Source organism: Platalea leucorodia, assembly GCF_965183815.1.
Source record: "Platalea leucorodia genome assembly, chromosome: 9".
Classification (NCBI taxonomy): Eukaryota; Metazoa; Chordata; class Aves; order Pelecaniformes; family Threskiornithidae; genus Platalea; species Platalea leucorodia.
In genome coordinates, this window is record NC_138831.1 from 51,219,633 (window position 1) to 51,235,828 (window position 16,196).

Sequence of the window (16,196 nt, forward strand, 5' to 3'; positions counted from 1 at the left end):
ATGTATTTATCCAGCAAGGAACCATTCAACTCATCTATACGCTATTGCCAGAGAGTTCCTTGGCTCATTTCACATCCTGGGTATCAAGCCTGGGGTTATAAATATCTCTAATGGACTTAGCAACAGTTACCTACAATCCTCTCAATGACAGAAGTTTGCTTTCCTAATGCTCGATACATTTGGCAGCGGACAGTTTTTGCTTGGATTCTATTCGTGTTTCTTTTCTGAAACAAGCATAAACCAGACTACAATACTTGACACACTCTCTCAGCCAAAATAATCAAGTCTAAACATGTGCGCGCATTTCCTTCCTCAAACACGTACAATTCGGATTTCACCACAGCGTGCCGTTCGGCAAAGAGCCTGACTGCGTGACCACGTATCTGCCCTAGCCGCGTTCGGTCCGGACCTCGGCTGTGCCAGGGAGGCGCGCCGAGACAAGCAGTCGTAGCGTCGGCTGCACGTGGGATTACGCTGAACAATCCTAAGCAGTTTTTGTACTTTAATTCTCTTTTCAGCAGATTCTCTTTCAGGGGCTTGCAGCTCAAAATCCTCTCTCTGTGCCATAGTGTAATTCCTTCACATCGTGAAAAACTGGTACTAAAGTATTACTGCAACATCACGAACCCAAAGTCAAATAAATACATTAACAGCAAATATACTGAACATTTAAAGACTCAAGCCATGTTTCTGCACTGCATACATGTCATGTTTAAACTCTCAGAAACCCCTTCTTTCTTGAATCCCTTCTAGGTCTATAATAAACTCAGAAAGTGGGGGGAAAAAAAAGGAAAAAAAGAAAGGGAAAAACCTCATTCTTCAGAAGAGAAACACATGGCAAAAAGGGACTAAACGGAGTTCCCATTAAACAATTTGTGAGACAGGAAAATAAGAAATGAAAGAGCAATTAAAAAGCAGCAGCTGAACGAGCTACAGCTGCAGTAAATTCCCCATTTTCCTGCGTGTCCCCCCACTAAGTTGTCAGGCTCGCTACCCTGTAAATACTGTTGTTATTCCGTGGCACAGGTACAGTGTACCTACAGGAAAGAAATTCCTGTGAATGACTCATAGTTCTAAATAAGAGCATGCCTCCATGAAATTTTCAGTTAGGGATGATTTATTTTCCCACCGCATACGGTACTACCGTTTTATCTATTTTTCCCAAAACTATTAAAAGGAAAATTAGGTGAGGCACATATAATTACAGGGTTTAAGGCTTTTTGATACAGGAAAAAGTTTAAGATGGTAAAAGAACAATAGTGATGAACAATAGGAAGAGATAACTGACAAGAAAATTTAAAATTATAGTGTTGAACGATTTCTACATTTAATTTGGCACTCAGTAATACAACTGAATTGCCACCACTGAAAACTATATATTCCAAGCCTGAACACCAGAAGAGCTCTAGAGGATTACGACAACTCAACACGCTATGTCGGGGTCCTCAACATTTTTTACACAAGAAAGCTTCTGCTGCCACAGATTATATTAAGCTCCTCTTGTGGTGCCGCAGACACCTCCCTTCCAAACGACAGAAGTAAGCCAAAAAATGCTCCCTTCTCTCCGAGTAACGGTGCCCATACATTAGTTTTTGCCATCGTGAAGCTGATGACCAGTGAGTATGAAAAACTCACACTTCGAAACAAAGCGTACTGAAAAATGTTGTGGAATATATCCGACCTTAACAACCACAATATTCTTCCTGCATTACTTCCACAGCGTTTCTTGAAATATTTTTTACACAAAGCCAAGAAGGCAGTAAATTTTTTTTACCTTTTTTTAGATTTTGAGCAAAAGTGTCAATGCATGCTGTTTATGTTGTAGATACAGATGGATACGTGACCAACACACACAAAGCTGTCAAGTGTCACCAAATTTAACAGCTGTGACAACTGATGCTGGGCTTGAATTTGTGAGCCACCAGTGGCGGGTTCAGTCTCCCACTGTCCACCAGCTCAGATAACGCAGACCTCACTGCTGAGAAAATGCGGTCATTTCGTTCAAGTATTTCTGGACGTACAAGCTAGATCGCAGTGGGCAGATCCGCAGAAAGAGGAACCACGGACAAATGTTTTCTTCAGTTTCCTTTTAAACAAATAATACCAGTCATATTTCGTCAGCACATTTCATTACTGCGATGTGACCCAGATTTCAAGTATGAAGAAACATCCCAACGAGAAGACGTGTTCACTGAGCTGCCCCAAGTCCGTTCACGTGGTCCTAGTGATGCTTTCAAGAAACCTAAGATCTCACGCTAGCGTACAAAGGAGCCCGAGTCACCACGGGAAAGGGACAAAAAGCTGATGAGCCCATGCCTGGTGGGGAGACAGAAATACGGCACAAGTGATAACGCAAGTGAAATGATATACCTGTCTGGACTCACAACAAAGTCAAGGAAAATGACTTCTAGATAAAGTCTTTCATCCAGACAGGCCCCAAAGCACTTTACAAACTTCAAGGAAATGCTTTTTGTTAGTTCAAAGATGTTGAGACTTTTCCCCCTCAAAGACTCTTGGCCTTTCTTTAACCAACTTATTTTCCTTCCCTAGAAAATTACTGCAATTTCACGTTATTCCAGCTGCTGTATTTCGTATTTTGCAACATACTGTATAACTTGTCACTCTTCTCAAATCTTCCAGTGCGTTTTTCTGCAACTGCCTCCTAGAGAGACAACTATTCACTAGGAAACCATGATTCAAAGAAGTCTGGAAGTAGTGCTAGTATAGTGTAGGTAAAGGCAAAATAGAAAGACAATGTTTTCTAAAAACAGCAAAACACACAATATGTACTATTCAAATGTTGGTGCTTGGTTAGGAAATCTGGATAAATGTATAAAGAAACCACAAGTTCCATCAAAACAATAGCTAGCAATTATAACGATCAAAAATGCAATGCAAATGGCACCTCTAAATTTTCCTTGTTTCATTGGAAGCACCTTTTATTCTCCTCCGTATCTGCCAGGTTACTAAGCCATTTCAACCCGAAATAAAACCACGCTCAAAACCCCTGGGTTTCAGTCCCCTCGTTTTAACCGTGATTTTTCAGTACGTCTGCCTTGGGCTCACATACATAGTTCTACGCTCCCAAAGCTTACGCATCTCCCTAAAAGAAACATTTTCTTAGAAAGATTTTGCCAAAGAATGAAGGCAGCTTTTTGTAATTGGCCTTAACAGAAAATAGATTCTCTGCTACTTTATTTTTCTGCTCTAGCAATCATATTTCTAGGCACCATTGTTTTGCCATCGCTTTGCTAGTGAGGCTTTGTTTTGATTATACTATATGCGTTTGGAACTGAAAGTTTATTCCCTCCAGGCCAAGACATTTTTCTCTTTGCGACTGAGGGTACACGCTTGTAATTAGTTCAGTGTTTTCAGTTTGGGTCAGGCTACTAACCAACAAAGAAAAACGGGAGAGCTGGGTTAATCATGGAAGAGTTAACCTCAGAACCCCAAAATCCGCTGCCGAAGAAAGACACCGTTTACAATCTCTGATGTTGCCAAGACAAGAATTTTACATTAGTCATCTTCAGATATTGTGGGGCTCACCAATAGCTGAGACGTTTTGAAATCAAAGTTTGCGGTGCTCGAGTTTTAAGCGAGCGGATAACAAATTCCACTAGAACCAGCGCTGTTCCTGTTGAGGTTCTGGAACGGACCAGCTGTCTTTAGACATATTAGGCTCTCTGGACATTTAATCCATGCTGCTAGGCACACAGGGAGCCTATTTTTGGAAGTCATCTCCCTCTTGTTACAACCCGTGGTATAGCCAGGTTGCTAAACACTTCCTGAACAGACCTTCCAGGATGTTGTCCGACCACAAAAAAATCCCAATGAGTTACTTTTTTTAATTGTTCATCTCATCCGTATTAGTTACCTTTTTAATTAAAAAAAAAAAAAAAAATCAAGACTATTAATAAGCCCAAGTAAGTCTGTGTTGGACTATGGAAGCCGCGGAGTAACTCCTGTGTTTGTTATGAGAGGCTAATGATTTCTGCAAAGTCTACACAGCCAAGAGAGCTGCGTTTTGCTTAACTTCACCAGAAAACCTAATCTTGCTCTACTTCACCTTAGTCTTCCTGTGGGATCAGAACCACAATCACGTATTCCACAGGACTTTGTCGGGTTGCTATCTTTTAAAAGGCTAGATAACTTTTTTGGCTGCTCCTTTGGCCTTAAAAATAGCAGACTATTTTTATTGTAGGATAAAAACCTCTATAATGATAATATGACTCTTATTGCTCTGGAAAACACTTTTTCTTGGTGCACTATATAGCTTCAAAACCTTTAAAAATAGTTTAAACTGTACTCTCTACCTGGTAAGGGGCTGCTATTATGTTCTTCTTGCACCTGGCTTTCCTGATTTAAAAATAAAAAATAAGAAATCAACCAACTCTGTTGTTAAAAATGGGGAAAATGCCATCACAGTCAAGATTTTTATCAGTCACTGTCCATACAAATTTTAAACTAAACATTTTCCATTACATATATGTGCTAATTTAAACCTGACTTTTTCATAGCCCATTCTGGCCTATTTCTTGCATGGAAAACTTCATTCTTACAAATTTCAGACTCTGAGATTAATTTGCTAATTTGTGCATGTACCTCAGTTAAAACTGATATGAAAAGAAGCGCTAAAGTTTTAACAGCTTTACTAATTTGTGAGTGATATTAGGTTTTTACATATAACCTTAAAAGCATAATATTAAGACATTATGAACTTGAATCTCATTCCCTTTCAAAAACTTAATGAGTTGCAGGGACCTGTCTGATCCCTTCACAACAAGGCATTTTACATATTTTCTTTTCTTTCATTAATTTTTTTTTCCTATTTTACTTTGGGTGAAAAATCCACAAGAAAAAACAAACCTCATTGGCTACTCACTGGAAAGTTATAGGAAGTTTCTGGTCAATATTCCAATAATACAAAGTATAATAAGCACAAGTTACCAACAGCAACAAAAGTTTCCTAAGCCAAAACTGATCTGCACACCCACTATAATGTTTCCATTCTTCTTTGATTCTATCCCGAATTTCACTTATTTATTTCACAAGCTGACCGCCTCCAGTTTGGTCTAACGTATCTCTGCCACTTTAAAATGCGTGAGATGTAATGAAATAATAACTTTATGGCTGTAAAGTAGCAGATATGGCTCTGTAAACAAGCAGGGAATTGCTCTGCTGGGTGAGAAGATAGTGTTTGTCTAGTGCCTCACTTTGGGAAGTTCACATCTGAGAAAAAGGTAGGAGCTATAGAACTGTTAATGCCAGCGTTACTGATGCCGTATGGTACAGGGTTACATTCTTAAGAAAAACCATGCAAAATCAGCTAGCATTTTAGTACGCCTGGCAACCTGAGAGACTTTTTGAGTCAGAGAAAAGGGAGGTTGCACTCCTGTATCAGGGTGGCTGGATTTTTTTTCCAATCATTCCCCAGTACTGGGAGCAAACCTAGCCTCTCCGTCAGGAATCCCACAGAGTAAGAGATGGCCATGCCACGTTCCAAAGCAATGCAAGTCGTCTTGACAGGGGTTAATTTATTACATTACAAAGCAGTTCCGTTATAATTTGGGAGAATTTTCCAGATACTGAGGAGACCTAATTTAACTTAAATACCCAACTTAATGCAAATTAACTTAAATATCAAACAAATACTTGGAGAAAGTTAGTTGTCACCTTTGTGCCTTCGATATATAGGACAGAGCACACAATACATTTCACTAGAGGTGCTGAAGAAACAACTGAGCAAAATCATGGAAGAGTATTCCTGATACTTATAAACCTTTTGATGAAACTAGAAGGAATGCTTTCTCATTTCCATACCTCCTTCCTCTCCCTCCCTTCCAGCTCAGTAGGTGCTTTTTCGTTGTGCATTATGACCAAGGAGGGGTGTAGGAGGAGAGGGAAAGAAAAGGCGGGCTACAGTTCAGTGATGTTTTCTCCGACAGTAAAGTCAATTTAAGGAGCTATTCATTCCTCCACCGACGGTGCCGTTTGCTGCCTTTCAGCATGTAGTTGCAAGACGTTAGTTTTTGCAGAGCAGCTGGCACAGGGAGTTCCAGCCTCCCCTTCCCCGGCACAGCTCGCTCTCACCCGCACGATGGAGTTTGCCGCTCTGACAGGCTGCGGCTCCGTGACAGCCTAAGCCAATCTAATTGCTGTCATACTCCTGCACCCTCCCCGAGGCAGCTTTGGCACTCGGCTAACCCTCCATTTAGCCATATTTTTAGGCCAGCTTAGTAAACTGAAATGTTTCAACACAGAATCACAGGAACAAGGGGTGGAATAAAAACATACGACTCCTGGCAGGGGAAAGGATAGCTACAGCAGTAAACCAGCAAGCCCAGTGCGTGGGGTTAAAGCACTGTACCACGATCACCACGTATAACTACACAACTTAACACAAGCGTTTAGCTGTCAGCGTGCTCTCTGGCACAGGCACCAACGGTATCAATGGCACAGCGTTCTCCCGGACGGTGCTCGGGAACAGCACAAAGCAATACTCGGGAGAGGGCTGTTCCCTCCAGGCAGGGCAGAGGAGGTCACCCTGATTTGGAGGAAGGGAGCTGAGCTGGGAGGATGCAACCTGTGCCACGCCGCTTGCCCTCCAGGCCAAGGAACACACCCTGGCCCACTGCGCTGCCTGGTCCGCCGGGCTGAAGCAGCGAAGAGGCCGTTCTAAGCTGCTGGGGAACCTCAGCCTCAGCTGCTCCAGTATCAACCAAGAGACTGGCTTTTGTGTTGATGTGATCACTGAAACTATTCAGGTTTAAAATCTTCCTTTTATTTTCTGGCACGTTATTTTAACAAAGACCATCCGGCCACAAATTTTTAAAGTAACAGTATTTTATGTCACGGGTTTCATTTGCTTATTGTACTCTTCAAAGGGCTGTATTCTTTAGCATAAACATTGATAAGCTTTTTCTATTACAGTTGATTTTTTTTACAGCCTGGTTTCTAGAGAAAATAAGGCTTATGCAATTGCACTGTCCATAACTGTCTGTGTGTCTGTCAGTCCTCCCCTGGCAAATGTGGAACCCACTGACCAATATCAACCCAATTTCACAGAGGGAGAGAAATTCCAAACATACTAGAGTTCCTACAAGTTTTCTGAAAAGCAAAAGCTATGCAGGTAAGACAGACCCTTTTAACATCCCCAGTAAGCAAAAAGACAGCCACAGCCCAGTCCTTACCCCACATCCACTCTGGCTACACACAGACACGCTCCACACCTTCTCTCCTTTCCTAGCCTACCTCTGAAAAAAAGGCCAGCTCCTCAGCAGAGACAGGGCAGAGAATGACCAACCACGCATTCTGCGGCCAGCTCGGCCAGCGAGCAAACCCAGCGTAGGCACTTCAGGCACCAGGAGGGAGAGCAAACAGGAGGTGCTGTGGCTGGAGGTGGGGATACTTGACATGCCGTGGATAGAGAGTCTGGAGGTATTACGGGAGACGAGAGGGCTGGGAGGCACAAAAGAATACCAGTCTGTGGGAAAACAGACCTTATCAATGCCGCTGTTCAAGAAACAACACAGAACTAACCGGATTGTTTTAGCTTGCACTCGTGATTATCTCGTTAAGAAGAATTCTCACTTATGACACTTACAATATGACAATAAAATAACACAGAAACAGCGTTTGAAGAAAAATGCTAAGCACACCATTCATGTAAATGGTTAACATCTTTTGTCCCTGAGCACTACAGTGGATCAAAACTCCTACAGAGTAATATCTGTACGTTGGGCGGGGGGGAGGGGGGGGATCACTGTCTTCTCATCCTTTCAGTATCATATATGTTATAAAACAGAACTTAGGTTTTTAAACTCTCTTTGAACACAGAGGATAAACAAAGTCCACCCAGATTAGTTTAAACAACCATCTATTGCAACCCGAGTTAATTGAGCAGACTTTGTGCAGGAGCAGATGAGGAGCGTCCCTCCAGCACAGGGAGGAGAGCGGAGCCGAGCTATGGGACTCCGCTAACAGGTGAGCAAGCATCCCTTCAGCCACTCAGAAAACCCTGTACAGATTTTACCTGGTTTGCTTCTATCCTCTGGTGGCTGACTGAAGGCTCTTAACCCTCTTTTACAGCCTTTTCACATCAGATTGGTCTCTTCTTCTGTCAACTGCCGTGTGCTTCTCACTCCTTTCACAAGGAGCTTAACACAAACAAAAACTTTGAAAGTGGCATAGCATCTTCTGCCCTCTCACAGGGCAAGATAGCGCTTAACAGAAAGCTGCACCAGTTTTTTAGTGTGGATCTCATATGAGCTTTTGAAACAGATCTTTCTCATCATCCCGTTTATAGTGCTTCGGTTCACGTAACAAAGCAGCCTCAGAGCAACTCATACCAACTGGAGTCCTCTGAAACTAAACTGGAAGGTACACTTCAGCCACTAAAGGACACGGGACCAGAGCGAGCCAAAACCTCCAGAAACGCAAACAACATGGACATCAAGTCCCCAGCACCAACAGGCTCATTCTACAGGTCTGCTCCTATTGCACCACACTGTTTGCCAGATGGAGACCGACAACACTCTGAGTAAGCTGACAGAACACTAGCAGGTTTATCAGCATAGTTACTTTAGTTTAAAAATAAAACTAAACCATCAAACAGAAAAAAAGCCCTTTACCCTAGTAATTTTGACAAAATATCAGCTATCTGCAAATGCAGGCACAGAGCCTTTCAAATTCCCAGCAACAAAGTAAATGGCACATTAACAGCTAGGCATACTGCTTTAACCTTACAGCACCTGAACTAAAAGGGAACAGAAAACACATAAAGAGGAGAAAGAGCATAGAGCAATCTTCTTGAAATAACTTTTCAATTTAGAAAGCATGGACCACTGATGACAAATGTTTATTTTCTAATCTTAAACTATTTTACGGTTTGGAACCCTATTATGTTAATTGACTCAGGACATTTTTATATTAACTATTAATCTTTAAGAATGAACATTATGAAACATCTTCCAGGTACATAATAAACCAATCTTCTATCAAAACAGAATTATTCTCAAGTAAGTCCAACAGGGTAATCAAGCACAACAATTAAGCATCACACCTCTTCACCTGAAACTGTATCTATACAGCCCATTTTTCCAACTGAGCTCTCGAAGACTTTCTCTTAAGAGGGCAAGTAAGCTTGCTAGTCCCTAAGCAACACAAACCTAAGGAACTCTAAATCCAGTACTTACAGTTGTCTAAGAATATCTGTTTAAGAATACAGTTGTTTCAGAATATAGTTAAGAAATTAAAAGTATCAAGATGACATTAACTTGTTTTCTCCTTTAATAGTCATCGCTTCTGTCTTGATAAGCAAAATAAACAAGCTCTTCCAAGCGTATTTAAATTGATTTAATTACAACTGCTTGGTCTTGACAAGAGTTTAAGGTGCCAAATAAATTGAGCTAGGTGATTCAATCAAATATACTATATTTAAGTCTAGTATGCACGAAGCCCATAAGTACCTTTAACGTTTTTGTAGATATTTCTGCTATTTATAAATTACCCCCTTTACTTCTCGTATACTTTTCTACCCTCTGGAAACAAACCTGGAAACTTCAGTTCATACTATGCTTCTCTTTGGCAAACACAGAAACAACATAACCGTTGCGCACGTAACTACTAATAACCAGCTTTCCCTTCTCCTCTTTCTTTCTTTCCTAACTTCTGACAGACATTCTTCTTCATCCTTTCTCAGACACGCACACAGACAACAGACACGTAACTGCAGCACAAGCAGCGTGGCATGGTTAGCCACGTTTTCAGAAGAGAACGAACTCAGCCCTCACCTGCAGGATTTACCTCCCTCCCAGGTGGTGGATCTCAACCAGCTGACCAGGCATCTCACGACAGCCCAAAGGCATTATTTCATATAAAAGGAAGCCTGCTGCACCTAAATGAGCTCCCCTAGGATAGTAAAATGAGAGAAGTTCTTGGGAAAGGGAGAAAAGAGAAGCAACTCAGGTAGCGTTATCTCATATGAAAAGGGTATTGGAAAATGAGGCGAGGACAAAGAAGACTATAGAACCTAGCTGTTACCTCGAGTCAGCCCGCTCCTTCCGCAAATAGCGAATACTTCAAAAACACCAGCTAGGAGATGTAAACTACAGAAGAGCGAGCCTAGAGGAAACTACAATGGATGAAGCAAAATCCCACCACAGGGGGTAAGAAATAAATATACCTGTATTAGACTCTTTGCTCCAGCACCTTCAGCCCCTGCATACTAAGCAGAAGATACCGAGTACCCTTGAAGCGCTATCTAGACTAAGAAAATCTCTATTAGACTGTGTCTAAACCAGAAGCTTTACCAGCACAATGCTACCTGTTAAAAATGGGAAAGGAAGGGGGAAATAATACTTTTCCCTAGTCAAATACAGCTAGGGTAACAAGCCGCCTGGTGAGTGTGAACACAACTCGTGCTGGCAAAAGGAACCCCTTTGTGCAGGGGTTTTACCGCTAACTAGCCTGGTACTGCTGTGCCAGTAAAGTCCTTGTGGTATAGTCTAATCCTTAGATTGAATTACCTGCCTTCCTCTAATTAGCACCTCCTAAAATATAGGGTGAACCAAAGCAATCATGTTTTAGAATGGCCTAAAGTAAACGGAGTTATGATTTAGACTGAATCAGTGCAGCTAAAGCTAAATTGCTTAGAACAACTGCTCTGATTTCATCCGAGTTCCTGTTAATTTATTAACTTAAATTAGCTATTCCTAAACATAGCCTAAATAAAGACAGGTTCCTTTTCTCCATATGAGGCTTCGAGGATGCTAACGTGCCCTACAGTATCACCTTCCTAGCCTTACTCTGCTGGTAATGACACTCCTGCTGTGTTGCCACCGCATGTGTTTATATATATAAAATAATTTATTTATAGGTAAATTCTAATCCAAATGTTTTAGAGTCTTAGGGTTTTTTTTCCTCCTACTTACACTTGGTATATTGGCAATGAATAGTAGGATATATTTTTTAGCATTGTGCTACTTTAAGTCAGTATGCAGGCTTATTTTCCAGACGCTGTGGAGTTAACAGCTCCTTTTAGTTAAAACTTATTTTCATGATAATGTTACACTTAAAGTTACACTGCTCTAATAAATATTATGAATTCAAAACTAGAAGTGTTTTATGCCTTCTAACTAGATTCCTCACCCAACAAAAAGGAAGTCTGAATTCAGACAGGAGTTAGGACTGTCAGGGATAGCTTCAATTTCCATCATCTCCTTTATACGCAGCTCTGGCATCCACATCACTTAGTGGACAGAGGATCCTCATCAGGTCTAATGCAACAGATAGGCGACTTCCGAAATGTTGGCTTTAGGGTTATTTTTAGCTAGATGCACAGAAACCTGATTGATGGGGCTGGACTCCCATAAAACTTTCCCCATGGGGAGCTGTATTTTTTATGTCACAATGCAGCAGAGATCAATGCGGCTGCGGAGTTAATCCCGTCCACCAGCGGCTGCACGTTTCCCTCCCCTTGGCTTGTCCACGGTATTACGACCTCAGTCCTACCATAAATACTAACCCATCAGATAGGGAAACTGAGGCAACAAAGGACCTGTGTCAGACCACACACCTGAGTGTGTTGGCAAAGGTGAAAACACACTTCAGGCTGATATTCAACTCCTTATTTTCTTACACCAGACTGTCCTGACAAGTGTTTTCCTTGGATCACGAGGTACGGGGAAAGAACTCCTTATTTTCCATAGTTAAGAGGACCTTAATCAAAGTAATTACTGAAACTGATCTGATTGGGAAGTAATCTATTTAGAAAAAGTTAAGACTGCCAACTGGGATGCTACTATCCAACCTCTGAAACTGATTGCTTTAGATGTGGATGATTTCACACTTAATTTTTCAAGTGCTATCGAAAATGTCTTCACCTGTGAATGTAAAATATTTATTTTTCTACAACACTAAATAACGGCCATCTAGGCAACTCAACATGTAAACAACATGTTATATTGGCTTTCGAGTATCTCGGTGTATGTGAGTTTCCCCTCCAAGCAATCAGAAGAGAGACACCGCACTGCAGCTCACACTGCACTTCAGCAAATTAACCTGTGTTTAAAGTACTCTGTAGGGCCTGACACTGTCACAATCCCTGCCTGAGATAGCTACTCCTTTTAAACGAGCTTGTAAAGAGCTTACTGTTCCCTTACAGGATCAGAGCAGCATGATTCAATTTAAATATTCTGCCCCCTAAAAACCGTAATCTGTTATGAATTTGATTAATCAACTGTGCACTTACGGTGCATATTTGCATTTTTTGAAGACTTAACTGGGATGTATAAACATCAAATGAACTTTTCATATACAATAGATGAAAAACAATCTTCCATTTAAAATTTACAAGAGATTGGTGCCAACACTTTAGTGGTAATGTAAGCTGCCAGCAAATGAAAGAATTTCATTCAGACTTAGTCCTTTGCTTTCTGGGCTAATAAGAGTAAGAACCACCATATCCGATCTACTCACGGTAATGAACCAGAAAGGCACTTGTGTGAGGGGAACGCTCCCGAGAAAGCACGGAATAGGGATGCAGTCATGGGGGGGGAACACGACAGCCTTTAAATCTGGGATAATTCTAATAGTCCCATGCTGATGTTCTCAAAGTCCAAACCCCACGATGCATAGGAATTGGCTCCCCTGGGGAGACCAGGCTGAAAACACATGGATGGGGAAGAACTTGTGCAGGGCTTGAACGGGGAAAAGCTGCAAATCCATAAACTGGAAAAGGCAATTTTAGAGTTATATGATTACACTGGCTTCAGCTGTGATCTTGAAATTATCATGATGATGTTCTGGAACTTCCAGTTATTCCTTCAAAAGGGCAAGAAGTCTCAAGCACATTAATTTAAAATTTCTGCCAAATTCCAGTCCTACTTGATACATCCTGCTTTTACAGACTCGCAGAACGGTTGAGGCTGGAAGGGAACTCTGGAGGTCATCTTGTCCAACCCCCTTGCTCAAGCTTTTCTTGCAGGCTCTTGCCAAAACAGTTCAGCATGACTTTCAGTATTGGTTCTTAGAAAAATGTGCAAGTGCTCCAGGTTATTACTCCACTTACACCTATGAAAAAGTTTCTTCCACGGGAATGAAATATTTGCATAGAAAGCTGCCAGAAGAGAAAATGCGATTCTTAAAGTCTTCTGCAAACACTACTTTTGTTGGTGTCAACCTCAGCAGCATTACAAGTGATCAAAGAAAATAAAAGCCAATACAGTATGGAAAAACTTTGTAAGATGAAGACTGAGTTTCCTTTTGAATTCAGTAGAGTCTTTTTTTTTTTTTTTTTTAATTGGTTAATGCTAGCCAGCCTGCAACAGTGTCACATCAGTGTGCTGGGGAATCAACATAGTGGAAGGAAGTTATCAACACTCGCGGTGGAAGTCTGAAGATGGAAAATCACCTTCAAATTATGAAAATGCATGTACAGCTCCAGCCTATGTGGAATGTTTACATCTTTAGAAAGATGATCTAACTGTACCATTAAATCTCTGGGACAGACTGACAAGAGAATTTTTCCTTTAATGAAAGAACTTTCTCAGATGAAACAGGAATGTCAGCTTTAGTGCATACTCCACTGACTGGAACGGGATCAAGTCTTAACTAAGTTCCACACAATGTTTTCAGGGGAAAAGCGGAGAATGTTTTATGGAATTTAAGTCTGGATTTGGCTTGCATCCTAGAACATATATCTTGTTATGAAAACTGCTGAAACACTTTTAAGTGGGCAAGCCACAAGTGTCCTTGGAGCTATCCAGTCAACTGGAAGTCACACAGGCAAAACCTCCTAAAGTAGAAAAGCTTGAAATTGGAAAGGGGGGGGGTGAGGGAGGGGCAAATAATCTTGGAAGCATATCTGTTACATAGAACTGTTCGCTTGTGCCTACAGCATGAAGTAGTTACAACTTGTTTTCTGCTATTGTCACAGATCCAGTATGTTACTCTAGCTAAATCATAATCTCTTCCTGCCTCAGTTCATCCATGTGTAAACCTGGTTTGCTCTTACCTTAATGTGTCATGGGGCTTAATTAATAACACTTAGGTCCTTTAAGCCCTCTACAAACATTAACTACTTCTTGTAACGACTCTCCAAGGTATTATTATCCCCATTTTACTGATGGAAAAATGGCAAAAGAGGTGACTTGCCCAAGGCAACAGAGTAATAGCTACACTCAGAGATCTTCTTCATGGACTACTGCATTGTAACGGTGGAAACTTATCAAAAAAGGCAAAATCAATAAGTGCAATCTCAAAATTACTTTTAAAAGTGTACCGTAAGCAACTGGAAGACTATGAAAAACCCCCACCAGAAACAATAAGCTTGGGATCAGGACAAGTGCTATAATCATCACCGCAGAGGAAGAAATACCCTAGGCAGATTTAGGCTAGAGCTCACCAAAACGGTCACAAAGAAATAATGAGACCTGTCCTCTCATGTGCTCCTAAGTACCATGAAATTGAGCAACAGGCTTGTACGGTACTCTCCAGTAACACAGAAGCGAGCAGATAATCAATGTGGTACGCAACATGCTAACATCTCACGCCGCGTTCCCAGCACCGACAGGGAATGCCAATAACGGGTTGAGATGGCGGTGGTCCTGCCCGCCACCGGCCGGCGCACCGCGGCCGCCTTCCCCGGCTCCTGCCCTCACAAGCGACAGCGGACGAAGTTGGTGTTATTCCCCGCTGCCCAGCCACGCTGACACCCTTCGCAGCAGCCTTTCGCCGCCCGGGATCCCTCGCCCGGGCAGCCTGCGGCGTCGCGCCGGTGCCCGGCATCCCCCGGGGAGGCAGTGGGGCGGCAGCCCCCCGCCGCCCTCCCCGGCCCCCCGCGCCCGGAGCCGGTGACAGGCACGTCCAGCGCTGCCGCCCCGGCGCGGCGACAACAGCGGGCAGCAACAGGCGCGTCCTCCGCGGGAGCCAGCGCCGGGCACGGCCCGCCCGTGTGTGGCAGGGGCCGGGATGCAGCCCGCGGAGCTACGCCCCCTGAGCCGGCCCGGCCCGGGACGCGCCCCCGCCGCCCGCCGCCGCGCACAGCCCAGCCCCCGCGGCGCCCACCGCCGCCCGGGGCGCGGGACGGGACGGGGCGGGCGGGACGGGGGGCGGCGGAGCCTCACCGCAGGCCTCGGCCTAGAGGGGGAGGCGGGGGGTGTCAGCGCGGGGGTGACAGCCGCGCCGCCCGCTCCCCCGGCGGCCGGGGGCCGGCCCGGGAGGGCTGCGGCCCCGCTCCGGCGCGGCCGGGGCTGGCTGGCCTCCGCGGCCGGCGAGGGGAAGGTTGAGCGGGGAGGGACGGGGTGCCTCCGCAGGCAGCGGGGCGCGGAGCCCGGCGGGCGGGCGGGGACGCGGGGCGCAGGGCCCCGCCGCGGGGCAGGCCCTGAGGGGAGGCTCCCGCCGGTCACTCCGGAGCGGCCACCCCTTGCCTTCCCACCTGATCCCGGGCTGGGACCCCGCGCTGGCTGAGCCGCCGCGTCAGTTACCTGCGGGTGCGGGGTGCCGGGGAGGCGGGCCCCCGGTGTCCGGGTCCGCGGCGGCCGGGCCGGGCCGGGCCGGGCCGGGCGGGCGCCGCTGTGTTTACACCGCCACCGGGGCTCCGCGCTCCGCAGCCGCTCAGCAGCCAGTCGCCATTTCCCGCCTACCGACCTGCTACACCACACGGAGGGACCCGGATGGGGAGAGGGGCCGCCGCGCAGGCGCAGCCCGGCCGGGGGAGGGGGGCCTGGGGACGGCGGCGCCGGGGCAGGCCGGGAAGGAGGGAAGCCGGGGCCTGGCGCGGGGAGCGGCGCCCCGGGGTGGCGGGGCCCGGCGGGCGGGCGGAGAACGACGGGCCGCGGCGCGGCGGGGGTGCGGGTGAGGGCCCGGCCGCCGCTTCCCCGGGCCGGGAGCCGCCGCCAAGGGGCGGGGAGGCTGCGCCTGAGGCGCCGGAGCCGAGGCTGCCGCGCACGGCGGAGGCAGCGGCCGCCTCGCTCTCTTGGCGCCGGGCCGGGCCGCCCGCCGCGCCCCGAGGTGAGGGGGGAGCTGCGCGGAGAGGCGCGGGGCGGCGGCGCGAGCGCCCGAGGGGCGGCAGAGCGGGGGGGGGGGCGGCGGCCGCGGCCCCGCCGCGCCCTGGGCTGAGGCGAGGGGGGAGCCCGCCGCCGAGGGGGGCGCGGCTGCGGGAGCGGGGCGCGGCGGCCCCCGGGCCCCGCCGGCCG

At 45.5% G+C, this 16,196-nt stretch overlaps 1 protein-coding gene across 2 annotated transcripts in view; it reads right to left on the bottom strand.

Annotated features, from left to right (window-relative positions):
• Window positions 1–15,652, bottom strand: part of CTDSPL2 (CTD small phosphatase like 2) — a 44,532-nt gene extending 28,880 nt beyond the window's left edge. For both annotated transcript variants that reach the window (XR_014229198.1, XM_082321909.1), the window contains exon 1: window positions 15,486–15,652. The gene's annotated coding sequence lies outside the window, so the exon portion shown is untranslated. The remainder of the gene's footprint in view (window positions 1–15,485) is intronic.
• Window positions 15,653–16,196: the final 544 nt, after the last annotated feature.